Source organism: Geospiza fortis, unplaced genomic scaffold (assembly GCF_000277835.1).
Source record: "Geospiza fortis unplaced genomic scaffold, GeoFor_1.0 scaffold506, whole genome shotgun sequence".
Classification (NCBI taxonomy): domain Eukaryota; kingdom Metazoa; phylum Chordata; class Aves; order Passeriformes; family Thraupidae; genus Geospiza; species Geospiza fortis.
In genome coordinates, this window is record NW_005054493.1 from 21,543 (window position 1) to 28,821 (window position 7,279).

Here is a 7,279-nt window from a genome sequence, read left to right on the forward strand (position 1 = left end):
CCTCCGCCCCACGCCGGCCGCGCACTCGGCTCCCGGGGGATTTCTGCTGCTCTCTGCATCCTGAGGGTCACCTCTCCCATCTCTTGGGTCTCCTCCCACCCCAGGTAAGGAGCATGCAGCCCTCCAAGTTCAGAAAAAGCCAAATATTTCTTCTGTGGAGTTTTTTAATGCTGTGAAGTGAGTAGGGGCTGATAGTGAAAGGACAAAGGTGAACAGCTTTAAGCTGTAAGAGCAGAGATTTAGATTAGATGTTAGGAGGGAATTCTTCCCTGTGAGGGTGGGGAGGCCCTGGCACGGGGTGCCCAGAGAAGCTGTGGCTGGCGCCTGAACCCAACCATTCCAGGATACTATGAAGTATCTTCCTTGATACATCCTCTCATCTCCTAAATAAATAAATAAATAAACAATAAACTAATATATTAATAAATTAATAAATTAATAAAACCTGATTGGTTTCATTCAGACCCAGCCACAAGTCAAGCAAATAAGGTCCATCCCACCATGTCCTGCCCAGGGCAGAATTTGGGCAGGATGGAGCTGGGCCCCACCCCAGCACTGCCTCATCTCAGTCATTACAACACAATAATGGCCTTGTTCTCTAAGTGACCAGAGATTCCTGCCTGGAGACCCCTTCCTGAACACTCCATGGCTCCTTAAAAACTGAGAAAATGAGGAAATTAAGGCAAATGATGTCACAGAAAACCACATTTAAAGCCAGATATAAGGTCCATCATCTACCACCCAGCAGTTTAGTGATGTCTCACCTTCTCCCCTGTTGCCAGAGCCTCCAAATTACCTCCACTGGAACATCACAGCACTGTCTGATTTGGGATTCACAGGGAGGAGAGTTTGCTTTGCATCATGGTGGCACTGTCAGAAACCCCCTCCTTTAATGATGTTGAAAGACTACATATATTATAGCTTCAGACCCTGAAATTTCCACCCTGTTGGGAGAGTAAGAAATTTTCCCTGGTGATCCTGAGAAATAAGCACTCAGTCTCTGCAGAATTCAAGATTTCAAGTAAAAAAAATATCCTTATCACTCAGCCACACAGAAATCTGACTGGGAGAAACACAAACCAGGGCAGAGCTGTCTTCATGCTGCTGAGCTGCTGCAGTAGAATGAAATTAAGCATCTCTCTTCATTTCACAGCTCCCCTTCAAAACTTCAGGAGGGTTTGAAGTAAAAGGTCTGTCATAGACAGATCAGGGCTCAGGGGAAGCAAGAAAGGATCCCTAGGAACTACGAGAGTCACACTTAAAAATACACAAATTGGTAGGATATTTCATAAATATAAATAACATAATTTCACTTGGTTTCTGGCTAATAATTTTAGGGTTTTTTAGCCAAGAGGTGACTGCTGGATGTTTGCAGCCTGTTTTCTAGCAACAACACAAATCTATACTGGGAGCCTGCAGGGCTCAATCAGCATCACATAAAGATGCTGAAAGGGGAGTCAATTTAAATGAGATATAAGGAAGGAGTTTTTTACAGTGAGGGTGGTGAGGCCCTGGCACAGGCTGCCCACAGAAGCTGTGGCTGCCTCTGGATCCCTGAAGTGTTGAATGTCAGGTTGGATGGGGCTCTGAGCAAGCTGATCTGGTTGAAGATGTCCCTGCTCACTGCAAGGGCAGTTGGACTGGATGACCTTTAAAAGACCTTTCCAACCCAAACTACTCCATCTCTGTGATCTTCAGGCTGCTGTTGCCAGCCTAACCTGGGAGGTTTGCATTACAAGGAAGATTTGGGACTTGTCTTGCATAAAAACAGCTGCAGCTTGTGAGGCTTGTGTTTGAGATGTGTGGAAACTCAATTCTGTTCTTGCTAGGGGAAGAAGAGGTGAGAAACTCTACCACCAACACAAAGCTTTGAGCAGAAGTGGTTTGAAATGGATGGAGAACACCAACTTTAATGCAAAAGCAGGAAAGTGTGCTGGAAAAAGAAAGAGCCAAGGAAAGGAGCTGGGGAATGAAAAGTGACAAGAAAAAAACAGAAAAACGGCTCAGATGAGCTAGAAAGAGGGGAAGAAAAGGACAACCCTTCAACGTCATCACATCCAGCCAAAAAATGACTATTTTAAAGGAGTCACAGCTTTCTTGGGAATGGAAGCCCTGTGCCCTAGGACTGCCATCAAGCTTACAGGACTCTTGCAATGCAGGCAGCAGATAGCATTTGTCACAGAGCTGAAGGGACACCGCTATCACGTTAAAACATCAATTTTTCTCCTTTAAAAGATTTCACTGCTGTTGTTACAGTAACAAGATTAGGTGGAAAACATTTTTCTTCATGCCCTCAGTGTGTTTGTGCAGCTCCTTGGGGCCCTGATCACAGCCAGCCCCAGGCTCTCAGGTCAGTCCCCCACAGAGAACCCAACCTCATCTGAAACCTTTGTAACCCAAGAGAAGAAATTCAGGTGGCTTCAGTACCTGAAGCTATTTTGAGGTGATTTATGTTGTTTCTACTTGGTTCTGAGATGAGGTTTATTTTTTTTTTAAGCAGAATTGATAGGAAGCTTTGTTAATCTCTGAGCTTCAGCCCCTTATAAATGTGAAAAATATATATGTAAACAAATGCTTTTTTTTTTGGCGGAGATGTCTTGAGCATCACGCAGGGCAGAAATGGAAGTAGCAGATGAGCTACATAAAATGTGAAAATTCATCTTAAACATTCTGCACAGCAAAAAACACCAGCCCTGAATGTGCTGCCAGCTTTTGGCAGCCTATGTCACACAGAGCAAGAAAACAAAAACCACCCAGGCTCAGGTTCCCAGACAGGCTGAGCACCAGCACCACATGGGGAGAGCCCTCATCCCCAATCAGTCTCAACGGCAGCTAATTAATAATTAGCTTGATCACCCCTGTCAGGCTCAAAGGGAAGGAGCTGGGAGAGCCCTTGCTCCAGCTAGGGGGTGGCGTTTGGAGCTTCCCAGGCCACGGGCATGCTGCTGGGAGGAAGGTGGTGTCACCTAAAGCAGCTGAGATGGGCTCTGCTCCCACCTACAAGCCTCAGCACCACCCTGTGGCTGTGATCTGGCCATGGTGGGACTCTCCCTGTTCTCCTGCAGCCACTCTGGGAGCTCCAGTTCCCACCCATGGTTTTGCACCTTCCTTCCCCACGTGAGGTCGTTTCCAGCTTGGATGGACTCAGCTGTCCCTCCCCAGCACCCCCCTGCACACACAGAGCCATGTTCAGCAGCTTCCAGACACGCCTGTTAATTTTTGGAGATTTAGGCAAGAATATTAATTGCATTCCTGAGGCATTCAGCATATTAGAAAAAGCATTTTGTACCCTGCATTGTATCTGGTGAAGAAACAGAGCTGCAGAAAGCTGTTATTTGTGAAACTCAAAACACATCCCCAGTCTGGATGCACCAGAACCGTGACCTCAGCCTTGTGTGGGAGCTCCTGTTACAAAACAAATCCCAAAAAACTTCCTAATCTTGGTCTTACTTCATTCCCACTTCAGCCAACCGTCCTTAACACCTGGCTGGGAATACTAAGTCCTGCTACCTGCATCCCCCACCCTTAAAGGAGAGGCTGTGCAGCTCCTGCATCCCTTCAAGGATGGCTTGCAGCGCCTCACCAGCCTGGACCCAGCATGGGGAGAGACTGGGATGCACAGGGATCCGTGGAGAGACAAGAGCCAAACCCAACAGCAGTGAGGAGGCCGGAGAGTTTTCAGTATTCAGGTCCTCTCGTTTTCCTGTGCAACACCCCTTATGTTTTCCCAGCCATAAAATTGATGTTTATCTCACTTCTAACTGCCTTACAGAGATCATTACACATTGCAAATGCAGCCATTTGCGGATAAAACGAGCACAGGCAGCCTGGAGACTGTCACACCACCCCTTCCTGTGCCACATTGCAATGCCTTACAACCTTTAAGCTGAAAATTAACATATAATACCAAGGGACCCAGAAATATTTGTCAGGCAAATGCAAAAAAAAAAAAAACCCAAAAAAAACCAACAAAGCAGAGGCAATTCTTCCACCTGCCCCACACCACCCCCTGCTTAACCAGGGAAAATTAATTTTTAAGTGGGACAAATCCTGCAGCTATTCTTGTGGCATTAAGTAAAACCAAGGCAAAAAATAAGCCAAGAGAAGGTTGTTATTCCTTGTCTAAAATCTCCTTGTTCTTAAATGTCCTTCTTGATCTGGGTCTGTTGGAAGGTGTGGAGGGCACAGAAGGCAAAGAGGGGATGCAGATGTCAAACAGAGGAACCCCAGTGGCCACAACTGCTGCCACAACACCTCCTGGTGTGTGTGCCATGGAGAAGCAGGGCAGGGATGCCCAGCTCTGGATTGAGGCCAGGGCAACACCAGCCCTCCTCGAGCTGGTGCCCCCAGAGACTTCCACATCGCCCCACCCACCCCCAGGTTCCCTTCCTAGTGGCCATGGAGGGGGGGACCAGCCACAGACCCTTCCCAAGGTCCCCATCAAGTGCCAGAGCAGGGAAAGCTGATCAGCTGGGCACCCTCAGCCCCAGGAAGCTGCAGGGTGTCCTTTTGAAAACATTGCCATCTTGTGTCTCTCCAGACACCTGAACCCTGCTCGAGGAGCTTTATTGCAGGCAATCAGGGGCAATAAAGCCCCGTGACAGTTACAGATCACCTGCCTGTGTCCTGTTCCTACTGCTGCCTTGTAAAGTTGGACACTAACCCATTTCCCTCGGTTTTTTTATCTCAATTTATGACTCCTCTGCCATGAAAAGCCACTTATGCCTTGCACAGTTACATACACCGTATCCTCCAAGGCCAGTAAATCACGGTCTCAAGTCATGTCAGATTTTGTGAAATAAAGCTAAATTGCAGTTGTACTCGAAGCAAGAAGCTGCAAAATTGAGAGAGAATAAGCTCTGTTTAAAGCCAGAAACCCTACTGGCAGCCTCCCGTGGCTTGAAGAGGCAAGGACCACAAAAACCCCTCAGTGAAAGAGAAAATCCTGGTAGCAGGGAGCCCTCTGGGCCACCCCAGGCTGCCTCTGTAGGTCTTCTGTGGGATAATCCCAAGAGTTTAAATAGTCCAGACTCAGAGGATTTCACTCTGTAGACTGAGCTGAAGTCCCTCACAGCCAGGACACAGAGGGCTGGGAGCAGGACAGAGCCAGGCTCCAGCAGCATTTATTCATTGAGGCTTGGTCCTCAGCCTGAATTTGGGCTTGGAAACAAAACTGGGAAGCTGATGGGGTCATTATTTAAAATTTTGGGGTTTGTTTGGGGGGGTTTTTTGTGCAACCAGAAGTTAGAGATGTACTAACACAGCAGGGTTTCACTCTGCTGAGCCCATCTGGGCTCAAAGTGCTGGGCACTGCACCAAGACCTGGGGAAACTGAGGACAAAAAAATCTTCACCCCAAACCACCCTTTACATTTTTCAGGGGCACAGTGACTTGTCTTTTCCCTTCTGCAGCAGAGTTAAACTTTCATGAAAGCTGAATTAACTTGGAGGAGAGCCAGCTCCAGGGACAGACAGCAACATGATGGAATGAGAGCAACATGACCCAGACCACTGCTGCTCCTGCTAATTCCCCTGCCTGCATCCCACATTAGTAATTTCCAGGGGGCTCAAATTGCTCCTTGCTCTGCAGCTTCTCCATCTCACCATGACAGAACATCCAGCCTGGCAAAGGCACCAGGCACCTCTTTCACAATTTCTCAGGAAAACCCTTGAAAAAAAAAAAAAACAACAAAACAAAACAAAAACAAAAAAGAAAACCAAAAAAACCACAACCCCAAATCACTGCTATTTTGGAAACCAGAGTTTATTCCACAGTCTCAGCTCAGCAGCCTTCTTCTCTTCACAAGGTGACCTCACAGCCCATTGCACAAGCCCATTGCACAAGGCAGGGACACCTCAGGTAGAAGAATGCCTCCCCAGAAAGAGAAAAGATCCAAAGTATACACACACACACAAAAGAGGGAAAATAATGAGCAGCCATGACAGAGACAGGGAAAATCACAAAACATCTCATGCCAGAGTCTCAGCTGATAAAAACCCAACGTGCATAGCACACAGCTTCAGGCTGGGATACACTCAGCCCTCTCTGAATGTTTAATGGGAGTGTATGCATCAGTTAATCAGCAGCACAAGACACAAAGCGTTTTGTACCTCCTCGCCACGTGTTGTGCAATTAAAAGGCTTCTCATTCAGGCACACAAAGAAAAGTCAAGGGACTTTGGCTGTGAAACATCCATTATTCAAAAGTATATCCATTATTCAAAGTTTTTCTTAAAATCCCATTGTCAGTTTGAAAGGAAAAAGAAAATGAGTTTCTGAAAGCTGTGCTCCGTTGATATTCCACACCAATTTTTGCTGATTGTAAGTACTAAAACTCCAGACATTTTGAGCAACTAAAGAAATCCTTCACAGTTGCTGAAAAAGCCAACACCCTGTGGGTAGTCACAATGTTCCCCCCCTCAGTTAACTCTACCTAGCAGGGGTGTGAAACACCCGGGCCAACAATGCCCCCTCCTTTCCCAAATTGCTCAGCGACCCCAGCGTGAGGCTGAGGAGCAGCTGTTGAGGAGGAGCAACAACAAAGTGCTCAGCAGGCAGGACCAGCCACCCAGCACTGCTCCCCAGAGCTGAGTGCACCCCTGATGTGCTGCAGGAAGCCTGGCTGGGAGGCACAGCCTTCCCACAGCCCTCAGGAGCCTCCACTGGGGTGCCAGGGCTCAGCTGCAGGAGCTCAAATGGGAAACAGATCCCAAGGGTGCCTCCTGCCATCCAGATGTGGGGGAAGAGGAGCATCAGATCCCACAGAGTCCCCCCAAAAGCCCCCCAGCTCTGCCACAGCCCCTGCTGCCCTCAGTGGGACAAACAGCTCTGCTCCAGGAAAGATTCTACCCAGGAACCACCTGGATGGTGGAAAATATTCAGCAAGAGCAGCAAATTGTGATAAATTGCTGGCATTGGAATATAAAATAAGTAGCCAAGGTTTTACCTCCTCTTGGAGCTGGAGGAGAGAGTGCTGAGCACTCTTCTGTAGGGATGAAACAGGTCTCAAGTCCAGGTGGTCAGTCTGTCCCCAGGCTGGGATCAGCTCCAGGGAAGCAAACAGGCTTGGCCAGACCCAGAGCAGCAGGGTCTAAGGCCAGGCTCACTGCTGAGCTGAGCTAGAGATGAGTGTTGCTACTCAAGGCTTAGAGAGCAGCAAAGCCCCCAGGCTGAGCTTATTTAGAGCCCCAGCCCAAGGGTGGGGACGCACCAGAGGCACTTAGGGAGAGGTAGAGCAGCTAAAGGCTGCTGTGCTGTTGAGGAAAGAGCTGAACTGAAAT